The sequence below is a fragment of the Cupressus sempervirens genome, chromosome 8, assembly GCF_028749045.1.
Source record: "Cupressus sempervirens isolate cs-2001-9-10 chromosome 8, ASM2874904v1, whole genome shotgun sequence".
NCBI lineage: Eukaryota > Viridiplantae > Streptophyta > Pinopsida > Cupressales > Cupressaceae > Cupressus > Cupressus sempervirens.
In genome coordinates this window covers 705,009,039-705,029,279 of record NC_143125.1, presented here as the reverse complement: position 1 = coordinate 705,029,279, position 20,241 = coordinate 705,009,039, and positions in this window count along the sequence as shown.

Genomic DNA, 20,241 nt, shown 5'->3' with positions numbered 1-20,241 from the left:
CTGACTCAACACAAGCTATGGCTTAGCAAACATAGTGTAATCAGCTTCAATGTCGAAAGTAGTTAAGTTGTGTTGGCACTCAAATGTCAAAACCATTATGAGACTAACAGTGGAATTTGAAAAAATTGTATTTCAATTCTCCATTGTGGACATAATCATATTTTATTCCTTAATTTTGAATGCAGTAATGATGGTTTTAGCTCAAGCCATGGGAGAGCATTTCAGTTGTGGACATAAAATTGGGAATGATTTATGTCATGTTTTCTTTTATTTATTTATATCTAAAATCAACTTCACATTGCATTGTAACTCTAACATAGGTTTTTGATCCTCAATAGCTTTCATTTCAACATTTGAGAATTCAAGCTTTCAAGTTTCCTCTTCGTTATATGTTTGGTTTATCAATTATTTCCCCCATTTTGATTATAGTGCATCTCAACTAGCCGCTCCAATGATGCAAGCACCCATCTATCTCTAGATAATGAAAGCACTTGTTTTAGAAAATTTAGATAGATACTAAGAGCTCCAAAGCCATAAACTTGAAAAGCATCATGTGTGCATCCTAGTTTAGGGAAAAATTGGATGTCATGTTATTGTGAATTTATTTCAATCACTTCCTTCAAACTCAACTCAGGTGCACCCATGAAATTATTTAGGTGAATCCCACTACCCATGGAAGCTGAGGCTTGCTATTGAGCATATGCTTCTGATGATTAAGTACCTCAAATTGGCACTACTCTGACATAGTTAAGTAGCTTACATTCTCTCTATCCCTTGGTTGTTCTATAGTCATACCCTCTACAACTTGATTTATCATTTCAAGGGCTACATTTATTTGACTTCTTATCCTCTCACTAGCAAGAAGCTTTAGGTGAAATATTCCTTTCCACCTAAAAAAACACTTTTTTACTTTATTAAAATAAGGACTTAAATAAATCCAATGATACAAAACCTACTACCACTTTGGAAAAAATACTACCTCTAACATTGCGACCATATGATAAATGGGAATAGCACATGTTCACACCATAACCCAGTTAAATTGGTCTAGTTGCTGATTAGCTAGGTTGATTACAAATTCCTGTAGAATTGTCATTAGATTAGTTATGATAAGATGAACAATGATCTATTCCTAGCTACTAGGGTCAAGCACAATTTTCCAAGGTGATAAAATTGCATATATAGATGCATCACTTGCATGCCAGGCATGAAGCATATTACCAAATTTATAATGAATGGTTGTATATAAAGGCTCCATACACTATCCCAATAATGAAAGCCAAGGATGTAACCATACATGTATTAGGGTTAATTTGGGCATCATTATATGATCTAGAATGCTATGAAATACCAAATCCAATTGTAACTTCTCTCATGTCTCCAAAAAATGTAGAATAGGTTTAGGGTCCCTTGGCTCCCACGAATCTATAGTATAGGTTCAGGATAGTAACTCCTTACACTCAACTCTTCACTAAAGTTATTCTCACTACCATGATGACATTACCTCTAAACCATGCAAAAGATGTTGAAGTGGTTCCCAACCTTGAAAAACTCATATAAGTAATGGAAAAGAAAATGTAGATGCAATACATGAAAAATTGCATAACTTGTAGTATTTATATATACAAAGAGATCTTTTTAAAGGTTCTTATTACATATTAGCACAATAGAAAAATTGATCCAACTGCACACATATTCTAGAATCCAAATAATAAATCAATAAAACTAATGCACAAAACTTAGCTCAAGATCTTGCACAAAAATAATGCAGACTAGGAAAAATGAGTAGAGTTCACAATAAATTTTAGAAAAACATATCATAGGAGATATTTTTAGAAAGAAACAAGCCAAAGCCTAGTTAATTTGGTCTACTTTCTGATTAGATAAGTTGATTGCAAATTCCTGTAGAAATGTCATTAGATTAGGTACAATAAAATGAACAACGAGTTGTTCCTAGCTAGCATGATCAAATACAGTTTTCCAAGGTGATAAAATTTCATATGAAAATGTATGTATGTATGTATGTATGTACATGTATATATATGTATGTATATATATGTATGCATGTATATATATGTATATGTATATATATATTCGAAATGTTTTAGAATAACAAAGAGGGGGGGGGGTGAATCAATTATTCAAGGTCCAAATGTCCTATTAAAACTTTCTTCTCTAAGTGTAGTGAGCCCATTCAACCATTCATTCATCCAATATTTAACTCTTCTAATCAACAAGTTATTATAAATCAACATGCATACATAAAACATAAAAGATCAACATATAACACAGTGATTTACGTGGAAACCCAATTTGGGAAAAATCATCAGTAACATGCTACTCAATTCTCACTCTTTTGATGTGATGCCCTATGAAAGGCCTGCCCTATTAAAGGCTTATAACACATTGTCAAATGTGACCTTGTTAGAGGATTTATCCACCCTATTGAAGTGGGCCTTGTTAGAGGACTTTAGAACATTCACTTAGAATGCCACCCTATTAAAGGATTTACATATGGCTGTTAGGCCAACCTAAGTCCATAGGATTTTCCCTCTGTCCTAACTAATGCTATTGCTAGAGAGTAAAAATTAGGGATTTTGACTTGATTGCAGAATACAACTTAACTTGCAAATATTAGATTACTTCTCAGCTCATTCCATTGGAGGCCTTCAATCTCTACAACTCTGACAACTTGCCTTCCTTTTAGGCTTAGTCTCCTTGAGTCTCCATGCTCAATGTACCAGTGCAATCATCTCTTCATGACCACTTGTAGAAGTAGAGCCTCTGTGCTCTTCCTTCTCCTAGATTTCTTCTCCTCGACACCCTTCTAACCATTTCATATTTTGGCACTTTAGCAACAACAACATCAGTAGCATTTTCTTCTTGGTTTGTGACTCCTTAAATAGAAGTCTTGGAGTTCCTTTCCTACTCAATTCTTCCATTCTTTAATTTAAATTCATATGGGTTAGGTAGAATTCATTGCATATGATCCATATTTTGTTTCCTCTAGAAACTTCTTGAATAATTCTTTCAAATTTTCTCAAAAATGGTTTACATAGAATTTTGTGCCATCAGTTCATCATCCTTATCCTCCAACTAGTTCACAAAATTCAAGGTAACCACTTTTTTAGCTTAGATTTGGTGAATCTTCCTCCTTTAAAATAATGTAGTAGCTCAACACTATTGAAATATTGGTGCTCAACACATACTATGTTACTTGACATCAACTATGCTTTTCCTGATGTTCGACACCTGAAGTTCAGTCAGCACCAACTAAGATTTTTTGATGCTCGACACCTGAACTTCACTCGGCACACACTAGAATTTTCTATTACTCAGATCCAACTAAAAATTTTCTTGGCTTCAACTAGCTTTCTTGGCACCCATTAATGAACTTAGTTTAAGCTTTGTAGTCAACCTTGTTACAACTTATTCCTCCAATGTTTCTAAGTGTGATCAACCTTTGTATCTTTGAGTATGTTATCAATACATTATTTAACCATTGTCTTAACTAATCCTTGCACTTCATCATAACTCAACCTTTCCCTTAGGTAGTCTTGTTCCATCTTGTTGATCAAATCCTCTTCATCAATCAACTAAGTGATAGTTCTTGGATCTTATAAGAAAATGTCATTCCTACAAATAGCAAGTTTGACATCAATGACAAAACAATGATTGAAAAAATTCTTTTAACAACAATCTCCCTTCTTTGCAACCATCTCCCTCTTTGATCTTCAACAATGAGCTTTTCAATTAGATTTCCAACAATCTTCCTCTTTGGCATTGATGGCAAACCAAACTGATCAATCATCAGACTAAACTATTTAACCAAATGCTAACTAGGTTATAATAATAAGTCAGATGCCAAAAAGTAATTGTATTACCATCAATTTTCACATCTCCCTCTACTATCCTAATTGCTTCATTTTTGCTTCTCCCTATTAGTTACTGTATCCTTGTTCTTTGTTTTTCTCCCTCTATATTGCTCATCTTCTACTATACTCTATTCTGATCAACTTTTGATTATTTTTATCAACTTCTCCCTCTATTTTCATTGGATCAAATTTGATATTTCTCCTTCATATTTTTAATCACTAGATCATTAGCATTTGATCAATTTTTCACAACTTCTCCCTCTTTGACAACAATTCCAAAGACATATTAGCATCTTAATTGTATATGAGAAAATGTTAGTATGCTAATAGAAGCCAAATTTAAATAAAGCTTCTACAAACTAAACAAAATTCATAAACTTCAAGATAGACTAAGATGAGCTCTTAATTGAGAATATGAGCCATTAATGGGCTCTCTCAATAAGAAGCTCTCTTGTTGAGTAGCTTTGTCTAAATAGATAAGATGTATGCTCAAGCTTTATGCTTCAAAAAGGGCTTCAATGGATGATTGTGGATTTTTGGTGTGGATAGATGGCTTTAGTATGGATTTGGCTCTCAAAATAGCATTATAACTTTACTTCATGGATTGTGTTATTTTGTAAAGGGGAAGGATCCAATTTATAGGCAAGAGGCTTGAGGGATTGAGGGCTAAGATGCAAGGATGGGAAAAAGCTTATGGAAGGCTCAGATTGCATGAAAGGAGAGCACATGGATTGTGCTTCTTTATAGCCAATCAAGGAGTGACACATGTCACATGGTGAGAGGATGGAGGAAAGGGCAAGGATGAGTCAACAAAGGAGGCTCAAAAGATAAAATCTTCATAAAGACCCTCATAATGACTTGTAAGAGCAATAAAAGGGCTTGTAAGAGTCATTTATGACCTAGTGGACTTCATAAAGTTTTATGGTTGAGATATTTTGAGGGTGATGAGAGCAAATTCGACTTGGACTTGATTAGAAATGTTTTAAGCTTGTTTAGGCTTGTGCAAATTATTAGAGGATGGATTAGGATGGTTTAGGATTAGCTTAAGGATAGGCAAGTGGATGGCATTTAATGAGGGTGGGTGAAGGAAGAGATATTTGTTAACTTTGGCTTGGGTTAGTAAGTTTTAACCCATGTTTAGGGAATGTGACAAGGTTAGGAGGGGATTAGGATTAGGTTTAAAGACATCTTCTAGAAGAGTCTAGATTTTGGATGAGGATAAAGACTTTCTAGAATAGTCTAGAATTTCCTAGGATGAGGATGAAGACTTTCTAGAAGAGTCTAGAACTTCTTAGGGTGAGGATAAATTAGATTTTTAGAAAATAAATAAAGTTTTATTTATTTCAAGGGTTTGGGTTGAGGAGATATTTATTAAAACTTTTTTAATAAATATGAGGATTAATATTTAATTTTAATTAAATATTTTGAGTTGGGGTTAGGGGTAGGAAATGATGAGATTAGCCTTTAATCGAAATTAAAGAAGGATTAGAAGATTTTGGAAGAGGTTATTGGTCATAAGGAAATTGGCCAATTTTTGGGCAAAAAATAAATTTTTTATTTATTTTAGGATTTTTGGTCAATTTATTAATTAAATAATTAATAAATAAGGAAATAATGTTTAAATAAGATTTAAACATTTTTGGGAGGGATTCCTTAATTAAATATTTTTAATTAAGATAAAGGGATTTAATGGCATAAAAATTAATTAATTAATTAAATAATTAATTAATTAATAAATGATGATGTCATCAGGACTTTTTCAGAAAATAAAAATACTTTATTTTCTAAAGGTTTTTAGGTGTCTACATTTTGCCCCTCTTTGATGTGATGCCGCAAGTGGCATGGCATCAAAGATAAGAAAATAAGATGCCCAAGGCTAGAGCAGAAGAGGAGAGAATAGACTGTGAGATGCCCCCTCAAGAAGGCAGCGGGGAGAGAAAGTGAGGCTCGATGGCTTCTTGAAAAGTACAAGAATCTGGGATGAGCAAGGAGACTTAGATTGGCAAAGAGAAGAGGCTGAATTAGCTCAAACTCTCACTATGGGAGAATGATAAAGGAGAATCAGATGCACAAGAGGAAGCAAGCTTAAGACCTTAGGGAAGGTGGAGGATGAAGGAGCAGAGCGCTATAAAAAGGAATCCAGGATAGGGAGATGGATGAGGGGATTAAAAAGCTGATGCAACAAGATTTCAAAGAGTCAGATTGGTGGAAGATGGGTTTCGGAGATCCCTAGGACTAGGATTGTGGATCTCGAAAGATGAGGCTTGGTGGATTGATTTGATTGGTGGATCCCTAAGACTAGGATTGTGGATCCCTAAAGCTAAGCGTGAGGAGTGATTCAAAGAGATATTGATGTATAAGCTGGGGTAGGAGCGACAGATGTAAGATATGGATGGGGGATAATGGAGATGAAGGGAATCCATTGAAGCTTTTTGAGCAGGGGGATACTTCAAAGAGAAGTACCACCATGTAGTTGAGCACTAGATTTGCTATAGGACTATTGGTTAATTGCCAAGGTTACCAAGAACATCAAGGCCTTTTCACCAACCGTCCAAAGGACTAACAAACTAACTCAAAACAAACACACAAGGATTGCCCCAGCATCACACATGAATCCTAGAGGAAGCAGCGTGGAAACGACACTGGAGAACCCACAAGCAGAAAAGAAAAACAAATGAAAGACCTAATCAAGACCTTACACTCTAATTGCCCCATTCGCAGCATACCATGATATGGAAGATCGTGGCAACCTTGAGGAGGGAACAAGGAGATTGCTTGGAAAAGATACTTCAAGACCCAAAAGGGAAGATCCCAAATCAAAAGAAAGTGAAAATCCAAAAGAGAGCCGTTTGCCAATGAGATGGGTAGGACAAGGCACTAACGGACCAAGATCAGACATGAGGAAAGCTATATCCTGCAAGGACCTATTGGAGAGCACCGAAGCTGGTGGATTTGGATGAGTGATGCATCTGGCAAGCTGAACTAAGAAAGATAACACTTTGGTGACAGGAAATCTAGCTAAAGGATGCATTGGAATAGCTAACCAAGATGTGTGATGGGTGCAAGATGCTGATCAAGGACAAACTGACATGAACGCTGGATAGATACAATGGTACTAAGTTAAAGAGGATGTACAAGCTGATGGACCAAGATATGTTACAAATGTACAAGTTTGTTCATGTTTTGGTTTTTTGTGAGATGGAAATGTTTGTGAAGGATGGGATGTCTATAATAGGTGATAGGTGGATAGGTAGATGGTTTGCAAAAAGCTTAAGAAAAATGGAATTTTGTGTGTGCACGTGATAGTATACAAGCTAGGATACAGGATTATTTATAGGCTAGAATATGGTACAAACCTTGGACAAGATTTGGATAGACAAGGTATGGTACAAGATTTACAAGGTATAATACAAGCTTTGGTACAAGATTTACAAGCTGTACAGGAGGTATTTACAAGCTTCATCAGATTTTGGATATTTGGTTGGAACACCGAGGGAACAAGAAAGTGTGTCTTATGGGATGGTGGGTAAATGGATGAGGGATAGGATAGTGATAGATAATGGATTAGTCTTTAGTACACAAGGCGCCTGAATTACTAGGTTTTCACCAAGGTACCTATCCAAGGTGCTTGAATTGCCAAGTTTTCACCATTGGACGCTTATTTCTCTTTACTATTTTTTTCTTTTGTATTTTTCAAAAGCTAGGTATACCAAGGATCTTCAAGCATAGAACTTCTTGAGATGAATGATGTTAGTAGGATCATTCAAGAGTTCTCCTTCTGGTGTAGATAGCTGATAAGCTCCAGAGCCAAAGGAAGCAGTGACAACATAAGGACCAAGCCATGTAGGTTCAAACTTGCCTTTCTTTTCTCGATCTACTTGGACTTTCATGTTTTCTTTGAGGACCATGTCACCTGGCTGAAAGTGTCGTGGAAGCACCTTCTTGTTGAAATTTCTTTTGAGACGAGTTTGATAGACTGTGAGATGATCATAGGCTTGTTGCCGCTTCTCGTCTAAGAGATCTAGCTGGGTGAGTCGAGCTACTCTATATTCTTCATCTGATATTTGCCCTTGCAAAGATATGCGCAAGGAGGGAAGTTCAACCTCTATAGGTAGTACCGCTTCGGCACCATAGACTAGGGAGTATGGAGTTGTGCCTGTGGATGTACGGAAGGAAGTTCGATAGGCCCATAAGGCTGGATTTATTTGTAGGTGCCAATCACGGCCGGAATCATTGACAACTTTCTTTAGAATTTTGAGGAGGGTTTTGTTAGTTGCCTCTGCCTGGCCGTTACCTTGTGGGAAATATGGGCTAGAAAAGCGGTGATGGATGCGGAGGGAAGTGCATAATTCTTCCATGTTGAGATTTTCAAAGTTACCTCCGTGGTCGGTGAAGATGGTGGATGGGATGCCAAAGCGGCAAACAATGTGGTACAAGATGAACTTGGAGACCTGAACTCCTATAGCTGAGACTAGGGGGACTGCTTCCACCCATTTAGTGAAATAGTCTGTAGCTGTTATTATCCATTTATGTCCATCAGATGAGAGGGGTGTGATAGTTCCAACTAGGTCAAGGCCCCAACAAGCGAAAGGCCAAGGTGGTGCAATAGGCTGTAGATCCTGTGCCGGAGCGTGCACAAGATTTGCATGCTGCTGACATGGGAGACACTTTCTGACAAAGTCACAGGAGTCTTCTTCAATGGTAGGCCAATAGTAGCCTGCTCTAAGGATTTGTCGCGCTAGGACAATACCACTCATGTGGGCACCACAAAGTCCAGAGTGTACTTCCTTTAACACCATCGCGGCCTCATTTTGGTCTAAACATCGAGAGAGAGTATCGTGATAACCCCGACGATATAGGGTATTGGCTATGATAACATAGCGGGATGATTTTCGGATGAGGTTCTGGCGTTGGGTACGTGTGAGGTGAGGGGATATGATACCATCGTTAAGGTAAGCATGAATCTCATGGTACCAAGGGGATTGGGGACCAACCAAGATACAAACACGGTTTGAATCCTCATTCGCATAGGCGGGTGTGAGGAGCTGCTCCACTAAAAACTCATATTGTGTAGCTACTTGGGGAATTTCCAAGAGTGAGCCTATAGTAGCCATAGCGTCTGCTGCTTTGTTCTGTATTCGAGGCACTTGTGTAAACTGAAGCTTTGTAAAATGTTGGGTTAGCTGATCAACTAGCTCTTTGTAGGGTAATAGCTTTTCATCTTTGGTTTGATATTCATTTAGGGCTTGCTTGATGATGAGCTGAGAATCACCAAATATTTGTAGCTCAACAATGTTCCATTCTACAGCTATCTTTAATCCTGCTATGAGGGCCTCATATTCAGCTATATTGTTGGTGCTAGGGAATCGTAGCTTGAAGGCTTTTAGAATGTAATCTCCTTGAGGTGTGACCAACAATATTCCTGCCCCTGATCCATGAGATGTGTATGAGCCATCAAAATAAAGTTTCCATGGGGGTTGTTCTTCAATTAGACAGATATGCTCATCTCGAAATTCTGTGATCAACGGATAAACATCTATTAGAGGTGCATCAGCTAGGTGATCTGCTATAGCTTGCCCTTTGATTGCCTTTCTATCCACATACTGGATGTCAAATTCACTAAGGAGCATAACCCATTTGGCCAAACGGCCTGTAAGTGTTGTTCTAGAGAGCATATACTTGAGAGGGTCAATCTTGGAGACTAGTTGGATGGTATGACTTAGCATGTAATGGCGAAGTTTTTGAGTTGAGAAAACAATTGCCAAACAAGCTTTTTCCATAGGAGTGTAATTGAGTTCATAACCAACTAGGGTTCTACTGATGTAGTAGATGGCTCTTTCTCTGTTGTAGTCATCAAGCTGTGCTAGAAGTGCCCCTAGAGCAGTAGGTGTTGCTGATATGTACAAAATCAGGGGACGACCAGGAACTGGTGGAACCAAGATAGGGGGATTGATGAGATATTGCTTGAGATGGTCGAAGCTGCGCTGACATAAAGGATCCCACTTGAAGTTCTCATCCTTCTTCAGTAAATGTGAAAATGGTGTACACTTATCTGCAAGTTGGGAGATGAAGCGCCGAACAGATTGGAGCTTTCCTTGAAGAGAGCGAAGCTGTCGCAGTGTCTGGGGAGGAGGCATGTCTAAGATAGCCTTGACCTTCTTGGGGTCAATCTCTATACCTCGTTTAGAAACTATGAAACCTAGAAGCTTGCCAGATGTGACCCCAAAGACACATTTCTTGGGATTCAGCATGAGATGATATTTGGCTAACCTATCAAAGACTTTCTCCAGGTCAGCAAGATGATCCATGAAGGTATGAGACTTGACCAAGATATCATCCACATAATCCTCCAAAATGCTATGGATGAGATCATGAAAAATGGCTGTCATAGCTCTTTGATAGGTAGCCCCAGCATTCTTTAGGCCAAAAGGCATCATGTTGTAGCAAAAGGTTCCCCAAGGGGTAGTGAATGCTGTCTTATGCTGATCCTCTTCTGCAATCTTGATTTGATTATACCCAAAAAATCCATCCATGAGGGACAAAATTTCATGTCCAGCTGTAAGATCTACAATCATATCTATGTTGGGCAAGGGAAAATCATCTTTTGGACAAGCTTTGTTAAGATCTCTAAAATCAGTGCAGATTCTGATGTCACCGGAAGGTTTAGTGACAGGGACCATGTTGGAGATCCACTCTGAGTAGTCGATAGTTCGAATAACCTTAGCAGCTAGCATTCTTTCTAATTCAGCTTTGACCAATAATGCCACCTTGGGGTGCATTTTTCTAAGCTTTTGTCTGACGGGCTTGATCTTTGGATCAACTGCAAGATGATGAACTACAAGCTTTGGATCAAGTCCTGGCATGTCCTGATATGACCATGCAAATCGGCCAATATTCTCTCTTAAGACCTCAAAGAGGAGGTCAGCTTGGTCTTGTGATAGGGACGCAGCAATGTGAACAAGTCTGGGGATCTCTGAAGAACCAATGTTGACTTCTTGAGTATCCTTAATTAGAATAGAAGACACCTCTGGTCGATTATCTTGAGGAGGCAATGCTAAATCCTCATGTTCTTCTTGTGGCTCTGGATTTTCTTGCTGAGGGGTTCTCTTCATTGCCTTAGCTAGTCTCAGATTCACCTTAGTTCCAATTTTGGGTGTATCGGAACTAGGTTGGGGATTCTCTCCAAAATACCCCTTGGGATCTAGCTTGTAGATATAGGCAGAATCTGGCTTTGTTTTCTTGTGAGGAGTTTCAGCTCCCATGAATCTTAGAAGTGCCTCCTCTGATGTGAACTCATCGATGTGTATGACACTTGGTTGGTCCCAATCTATGAGTTGTGGATGGGCGAGTGGTAGGTCAATGAGGTGGATGGATAGTTCTTGGAGAACAGAGTCTCCGAGGGAGATTTGGTCTAGGATATCGTCGTAGGCTCTCTTTTCAACTTCCTCAGGAATGTCTTTGATTTTGACAAGGTTGCGGTGAATGTTCGAAAAAGCGTGACCATTCTCATTGGTGCCCCCAGTTGTGGATATGCCAAAGCCAAGACCTGACTTCGATTCCCACTTATGTGCGTCGATGGGGCACTGCATGCCTCTTTCTTCTGGTCCTAGACCACCACCTTGATAGTTCCATTTGTCAGTGATGAGCTTATGTTCTTGGGGATACTTTTGGCTGAAGTGATCAAGGCATGCTTGATTTCTTTGAGGTGCATCCTTATGTAACCATTTGTTGATATCTGGAGTGAGCTCCTCATGAAGAGGGATTTTTGAGGATACAAAGGTTGTTGGGCCAAACTGTTTGTATCGAGGAGGTGGAACCTCCTTAGCTTTGTGATATGTCGGTCGTCCATGGGCATGTGGATCAAGTGGGAGTGCCCCGACAACAAATGCATCTGATAGACTATACTCTCCACAACCTTTGTTATTGATCTTTACGGTAGACAGGGTAGAGGCGAGGATGGTTTCTGGGTCATTATAAGTGTGGGATGAGCTGGCGATGGATGTGCCAATATCAATTCCAGGGCAATGGTTTGTATATGAAGCTTCAACCGCATTGCAGTAAGCAAAGGGTTCTGGATCGGCATGGATGGTTACCTCAGTGCCTTGATGCGGAAATTTGATGCACTGATGGTAAGTGGATGGAACGGCTTTCATGGCATGAATCCATGGGCGACCAAGGAGGATGTTAAATGGTAGGTTTAGATCAATAACATGGCAGAGTGTCTCTTGGATGACTGGCCCAACCTTGATTGGCAGCAAAATAGTTCCTTCTGTGGTTCTTTCCAAGTTGTCATAAGCTTTGATGGTGATAACCTCACTGATGATATCTGCCTCAGTATACCCAGCTTGTTTTATGAATTTTAGGGTGCAAATATTCAAGGCTGATCCATTATCTATCATTACTCTTTTTACAGCAAAGTTGGATACCATGATGGCTATGCGAAGCGGAAGGGTGTGATCTGGCTCGACCACAGGTATGTCGGTGGGTTTGAACGATAGGGCACATGAGGATGAGAGGTGTCCAACAAGATTACGAAAATCAGTAGCATTGATATCAAAAGGGACACGAGATTCTATGAGAGCACTATCAAGGATGTTCTTGTACACAGGACTAGTGCGAAGAAGGTCTAAAATGGAGATTTGGGCTGGCATGTTCCCAAGGTGTTCCAAGATATTGTACTGGCTTTTTGATGGAGCTGATGGTGTTGGTGTAACAGGTGGGCCTGCGATGTTAAATCGCGCTCTTCGAGTGGTGACTGCACACTCATTGTTTGGTCCTTGGATATTGATAACATTGACGGAAGGCTCTTTCTCGGATATACAACCTATAAGGCTACCATAGTCTATATAGGATGAAGTGTGGTCATTGTTCTTCCCATGCTGTTGGTTTGGCTGACGGTTGTTGGTGTTGTTGTTGTTGGTTTGGATAGGTGCTTTTCCAGGATTTTGGTTGTGGTGTGGAGGAAAAGCATTTTGATAGATCTGTAAGCCTGCATTGGGAGAGGTTTGGGCACCAACAGTGATTTCCTTCCGATCAATGAGGTCCTGCACATAGTCTTTTAGTTTCATGCATCTGAGGGTAGTGTGACCTTTTACCCTATGAAATTTGCAGTACTCATTATCTTTGTACCATGTAGCTTTGGATTGGCTTGGGTCAATTTGCTGGGTAGGAGGAAATTTGATGAGGTTTTCTTTGACTAATTTCTCAAAAATGACATCCAATGGTTCACCAAGGGGTGTATAGTTTCTAGGTGTAGGTTGGAATCTAGGCTTTTGTCCTGCAGCTACATTGATGGCATTAGCTTGATTGCTAGACCCTTGGAAGTTGGGTCTTGGATTGTGGTTTTGATAGCTTTGGTTATTCTGTTGTTGGTAGTTGATAGCTTGTTGATTTTTTGGTTGATATGGTGGGTTGGACTGGTTGTGAGAAGGACCAACAATATTCACATGTCTGGTGTCAGTGACGCCATCTATTGCAACGTGCTTGTTTTTGTTCCAATACCTAGACTTGTCATTGGAATGTGATTGATTTTGGTTGGCTTCCTTGTAAAGCTTGACCACACCATCTTTAATGAGTCCTTGCTCAAGGATCATTCCTTTCTCTTTGATATCTTTGTAGGTTTGCAAACAGTTCATGGTCATGTGGTGAGCCAAGCTAGGATGGGCATTATCAATAAACATTTTCACAACATGGCGTTCTGGCAAGGTGCAGGATATGCGGGTGGTAAGGGTTTGCCATCTTTGCAGGTATTCAGCAAGGCTTTCTCCACCTTTTTGCTTGGTGTGGACAAGATCAACTATTGATAGCTCTGTTTCAACAAGATGGGCATATTGGGCTACAAATGCCTCAGATAATTCAGCAAAGTTTTTAATTGTGCCATAGGGGATTCTATAAAACCATTCAAGAGCTGGTCCAGCTAAGCTTTTGGGAAAAAGGCGCAAGAGGAAGACATCATTGTATGCTACGTCCTGGCAGTGCATGTAAAATTCTTTGATATGTGTGACAAGGTCTCCTTTTCCTCTGAATTTGTCAAATTTGGGTACCTCAAAGTGTTTGGGAAATGGTGTCATGGTAATGGCTCTGTCAAATGGGTAAGGACACACATTCTCAAACTTGAATGTCTTCGGATCATTCCCTTCTTGGATGGCTTTCAGAGCTATCTTCATTTGCTCCCATTCTGAATTGATAGGTGATGGCTGGGGTGCCCCCAATGTAGGAGTGCCTTGAGGTAGGTATGTGCTGGATGGGGCCACTGAATATGGATGGCTATAAGGGATTTGCTGATAGGGATTGTACATTATTTGGGCAGTTGCATGATGGATGACAGGTTGCTGAGGGGGAGGTGGCGCATATTGCTGCATGTGCTGCGAGGCTTGCTGTTGATATGGGATTTGAGGTTGGGATTGAGGAACATAAGCTGGCTGTGGGATAAATGGATTGCTTTGTGGAGGTAAGGTATAAGATGGTTGAGAGGCTTGGGGAAAGGATCGGGGGGCTTGTGGGGTTTGACCAATATATGTGGGTTGTGCCCCCATTTGGGATGGTATCTGCAAATAATTGGTGGTTGGCTGGGGTGGTGGATTACCTCCTAGAAGTGGCATTGAAAAGTAGTTGGTAATTGGAGGTAATGGATTAGTTGGTGGTGGAGGTGGTGGGAATTGAAAGCTTGGGAATGGAACTGATGGGGTTTGATAGCTTTGTGGTTGGATTTGGAAGCTTGGTAGAGTGGTGGCAGGGGCTGGGGTCACTTGGGAGCTTGGTAGAAAATTGGTAGTAGCTTGTGGGATTTGATAGCTTTGTGGAGTGAGGGTAGTAGCTTGTAGATTTGTGGCTAATGGTATTGAGCTCCCAAGACCTAATGGAAATGATGGGATTGTGCTTTGGGCTGCAGTGAACAAGCTGGGGGTGATGAAAGGTTGATTACTTGGCCCCATGGGTGGCATCCCTGTTGTATATTGCTGAGGTTGGCCAAAGATGCTAGCACTGATTTGAGAGATGGGTGGATTTGGAAGGCTGGGTTGGGGAGCAGCAGCAGCAATAGTGAAGGGGGTGAACGGTGAGCTGTTTTTGGTAAAGGGGGTTTGGAGCGAAGAGGTATGAACCAAGGATGGAGTGGTGGTGGATGGGTTGGCTTGCGGCATGAAGATTTCAACTTGGGTGGATGATGGTATGTTTGGGTCTGTTGGATCATATGGATTGGCTGGAGGCTCTTCTTTTGGCATATATTGAGGATAATTTGGATCATAAGAGCCTATGGGTGGTGGTAGCTGCCCAAACAATGGGTGAGATGGATCTGATAATGGAGGGGGTCTTCCAAAGTCAAAGGTTCCTACATTTTCCCTTCGAAAATTAGCCATGATTGTCTCTTTGTTCTTGTCTATAATGGCATTTACCAATATTGCATTTCCTGGTTGGTTCATGAAAGCTTCAATGTCAGTACATGATGGCATAGCTTTCTCTGGGCTGAAGGATGGCTGAGTGCTCAAGGGGGGTGAGGTTGTTCGATCCAAATGATAGGGCTCCATTGTTTCTTTCTTCTTGGCTAAGCGAGTGACGGGTGGCATGAAAAATGCTCCTAGGGATGAGATGCAATAATGCTGATGGATGCAAAAGCGGGAAGGCTTCTCTATGCAAATGATTTCCTAGGTTAAGGAAAAGCTATATGAAAAAACCTAAGGAGGATTGGGTTGGAGATTCAAACTTCAAAGATACGTTGCCAAAGCACGAAAGGTCTGCTTTCCTATGTGCAAGCTTGGTGGTGATTGTGTCAACTTAAGGATAGACTGATGATCCTTTAGGAAGAACACGAGATTGACCACTTGTGGATCCCAACCTTTAGCTCAAGGTGATGAGGGATAACAAGTGACAAAGATGGATTACCCTAGACAAAGCTCTGTCAAAGGGATAACCTTGGTGAGATTGATGGATTTGGAAGATTTTAGGAGTGGCAAACTTTTGGCAAAAGTGACAACAATTTTGAAGGCTTGGATGTGAGGTTTTGATTGCTGGCTAGATGGTTTGATTCTAAATTATATGGATGAGCTAATAATGCTTAAGGGGATAACCTAAGATGGCTGGCTTTTCTACAAAAATGACTTTAAAGTGAAGCTTATCCAAGAAGATGTGGAGAAACAAGGGTGTCTAATCATAGAAATCATGCCTAGTTGGTAAGGCATAAGCAGGATTAACTCCTGGATGTTGGCTAAATTTGATGGTGCGCTCTAACCAGGCCTCTTGAAGTGCTTCGTCGGTAGCTTTTGCCTCTACTTTGTGGAGTTTGGCAATTCGTGGGCTTGGTGTTATTTCTTTTCTCTTGGCTGAAAGTTCTTGGTATGCTAGAGATGGTTTGAGTTTAACTTTGTGGAACTTCTATTTGGGTTTGGGTTGCTCTGACATCAATTTCTAAATCTGCTTGGCTTTGAGAGATCTTGGTTGTTTTGCTTCAACTCATTCAACTTCTGGAATAGGCAGTGACTACGCTAAGTATGCCCTAAGCTAGGATTGACCAAGTTTGGCAAATATTTATTCAACAAATAAAAGATCAAGCAATAGATAGAAACAACCAGATAGAAGTTTTTGATTCTCAGAAAGTGATACTTGCGTCAAGGAGTGTGTATGTTCTACAAATGTTTCAATCAGTCACCTCAAACACATTAACATCCTAGATGGTTGTCTACAAGGTTGACAGTTGGTTTAGCTAAGGAGTCCTCGATATACCCAAGGTACGTGAGGCCCAAATCCGTAGATGAGACCAAAAAGATGTCACACAGCCGAGAGGAGCGGTAACCCACTTCTCCTCTTTCACTTCTCAAGGGTATAAAGTTCCTTGAGGCTTAGCCCGAGTGACAAAATCTTGATCCCAAGAGAGGTGTCTTTCGATTCACCTTCCGATTCTTATACTCCGCCAGAACGCTGGAGTTGAGGTCGTCCAAGGGGTGATGAAATCCCCAAGCAGGCCTCCTAAAAAGAAACAAGGTTTTGGATCTTAATCTTATGCACCCAAGATGGCCTCGAAAGACGACAAGGGGAGAGAAGACTTGGATGACCTTGGGCTAAAAAACACGCTTGTTCTTTCACCAACTGACTCTTATGTGTGCTAATCTAGACTTTGCAAGCACTCATGTTTAAGAGACAATGTTCAATTCCAACTTGAAGCGCCAACAAAAGTAAATCGATCGAAGAATGAAAAAAATAAGAAGAGTTAGGGTCAACAAAAGCAAACTCGCGCGCCCAGAGGCCTTCCACGTCAAGTATCGATTAATTTTCTTTAAGGCATTCAAGATTGAGTGTGAGTTTGTTTTAAGCCCAAAACAAAAGTGTGTGAGATTCGATTTCAAGCGCGCGCCCGGAGGCTCTCCACGTCAGTTGTTGTTCAATTTTAGTGCCCAAACTTGAAGTGTGATCGATTTAATCTAGAGTTTTGATCATTTAAGAATTTTGATAAAGTTAAAGCAAACATTCAAAGACCAAGTGAGTGAGTTAGATTGTGGAACATTTAACACCTTTTTCAAGTAGACCCATCCCCATAAATGGCGCTGAGATTGCAACCAATGGTTAATATTTGATGGGTGATTAGAAAAGAGGTGAGTCCAAGGAACTACTCAAATTGATTTTTGCAAATTTGTATTTTAACTTAACAAGGTTTCTTAAATGTCCAAAAATCAAACTTTACCTAGATTGCAAAAAGAGATTTGTTTTGTTCAATTTTTAGAAGCTCCAAATGAAGTGTTTGATATTGCAATGGTTAATTGATCCTTAGAATTCAAGATTGGATTTGTTGTTTTAATCATGCATTCAAGGAAAATTTGATTTTAATCCATGGCATTCAAGAGTGATTTTAGCAACATGCATTCAAGAGTGATTTTAGCAACATGCATTCAAAGACAAGTGGTTAAACATTCAAGTGTTTTCTTTTGAGCATTCAAGATTGAGATTTTGTGTGTTGTTTTAAGAACTTTGAAATGCTTTGTTTTAACCTTAGATCATTCAAGATTTTGTTTTGGACTCAAAAGTGAAAATGACTCTTTGGACTTTGGTTTTCATTCAAAATTTTGTGTTCTAGTTTGCATGTTTTAAGCCCAAAAATGATATTCCTAGATTGTTTTGATGCATGAAAATCCTAAGAAACATTCAAGATTTTGCAATAAGACATTTGTTTGGAACAAATAACAAAGCTTTTAGGACAATTTTTGGCAACCATTTAGGACTCTTAGTTTTCATGAATTTTTTTTAAAAGAACTTTAGTGTGCACTTAGTGTTGATTTTGAACCTTTTGAAATAGAAACTTGAAGTTCTTTTTAAATTCCCAAAAATGAAGTGTTCCTAATTTTGCATGAATGCATCTAAAACCTTGATGTTGCAAGGATGCAAATGATTAGATTGGTTTAGTTTCACTTGTTAAAAGATTTTTTCTTTTTTGCAAATTGTTAGTTTTTCAATGGATTTAAGTATGATTTGGGGGTTCATTTTAAGCACTAAAAAGAAGTGTGTATGATTTTGCTTCCTTAACAAAAAAAAATGGCCAAGATCTCCCACAAGAAGAAGAAGAAGAAGTAGATGGAATAAGAAGAATATAGACAAGAAGAGGAAGAATAATCCCAAGTGCTTTCTCCACCTATAAGCTTGAAAAATCTGCAAACACTATGAGATTGACTATGAGTTCCTTTGTCTTCTTCATGCTCATGTAGACCTACAAAACCAATTTATACAATCCTACCAATCACAAAAACAAGAAAAATTAGCCAAAATCAGCAAATGACATACAAAACTTGACTAAAAAAGCTAATGAAGATGACCCATGCGGGGTCCCACCGGGCGTGCCAAAATGTATATGAGAAAATGTTAGTATGCTAATAGAAACCAAATTTAAATAAAGCTTCTACAAACTAAAAAAAATTCATAAACTTCAAGATAGACTAAGATGAGCTCTTAATTGAGAATATGAGCCATTAATGGGCTCTCTCAATAAGAAGCTCTCTTGTTGAGTAGCTTTGTCTAAATAGATAGGATGTATGCTCAAGCTTTATGCTTCAAAAAGGGCTTCAATGGATGATTGTTGATTTTTGGTGTGGATAGATGGCTTTAGTATGGATTTGGCTCTCAAAATAGCATTATAACTTTACTTCATGGATTGTGTTATTTTGTAAAGGGGAAGGATCCAATTTATAGGCAAGAGGCTTGAGGGATTGAGGGCTAAGATGCAAGGATGGGAAAAAGCTTATGGAAGGCTCAGATTGCATGAAAGGAGAGCACATGGATTGTGCTTCTTTATAGCCAATCAAGGAGTGACACATGTCACATGGTGAGAGGATGGAGGAAAGGGCAAGGATGAGTCAACAAAGGAGGCTCAAGAGATAAAATCTTCATAAAGACCCTCATAATGACTTGTAAGAGCAATAAAAGGGCTTGTAAGAGTCATTTATGACCTAGTGGACTTCATAAAGTTTTATGGTTGAGATATTTTGAGGGTGATGAGAGCAAATTCGACTTGGACTTGATTAGAAATGTTTTAAACTTGTTTAGGCTTGTGCAAATTATTAGAGGATGGATTAGGATGGTTTAGGATTAGCTTAAGGATAGGCAAGTGGATGGCATTTAATGAGGGTGGGTGAAGGAAGAGATATTTGTTAACTTTGGCTTGGGTTAGTAAGTTTTAACCCATGTTTAGGGAATGTGACAAGGTTAGGAGGGGATTAGGATTAGGTTTAAAGACATCTTCTAGAAGAGTCTAGATTTTGGATGAGGATAAAGACTTTCTAGAATAGTCTAGAATTTCCTAGGATGAGGATGAAGACTTTCTAGAAGAGTCTAGAACTTCTTAGGGTGAGGATAAATTAGATTTTTAGGAAATAAATAAAGTTTTATTTATTTCAAGGGTTTGGGTTGAGGAGATATTTATTAAAACTTTTTTAATAAATATGAGGATTAATATTTAATTTTAATTAAATATTTTGAGTTGGGGTTAGGGGTAGGAAATGATGAGATTAGCCTTTAATCGAAATTAAAGAAGGATTAGAAGATTTTGGAAGAGGTTATTGGTCATAAGGAAATTGGCCAATTTTTGGGCAAAAAATAAATTTTTTATTTATTTTAGGATTTTTGGTCAATTTATTAATTAAATAATTAATAAATAAGGAAATAATGTTTAAATAAGATTTAAACATTTTTGGGAGGGATTCCTTAATTAAATATTTTTAATTAAGATAAAGGGATTTAATGGCATAAAAATTAATTAATTAATTAAATAATTAATTAATTAATAAATGATGATGTCATCAGGACTTTTTCAGAAAATAAAAATACTTTATTTTCTAAAGGTTTTTAGGTGTCTACATTAATATGCAAGTGTAACTTTTGCAGGTTCATT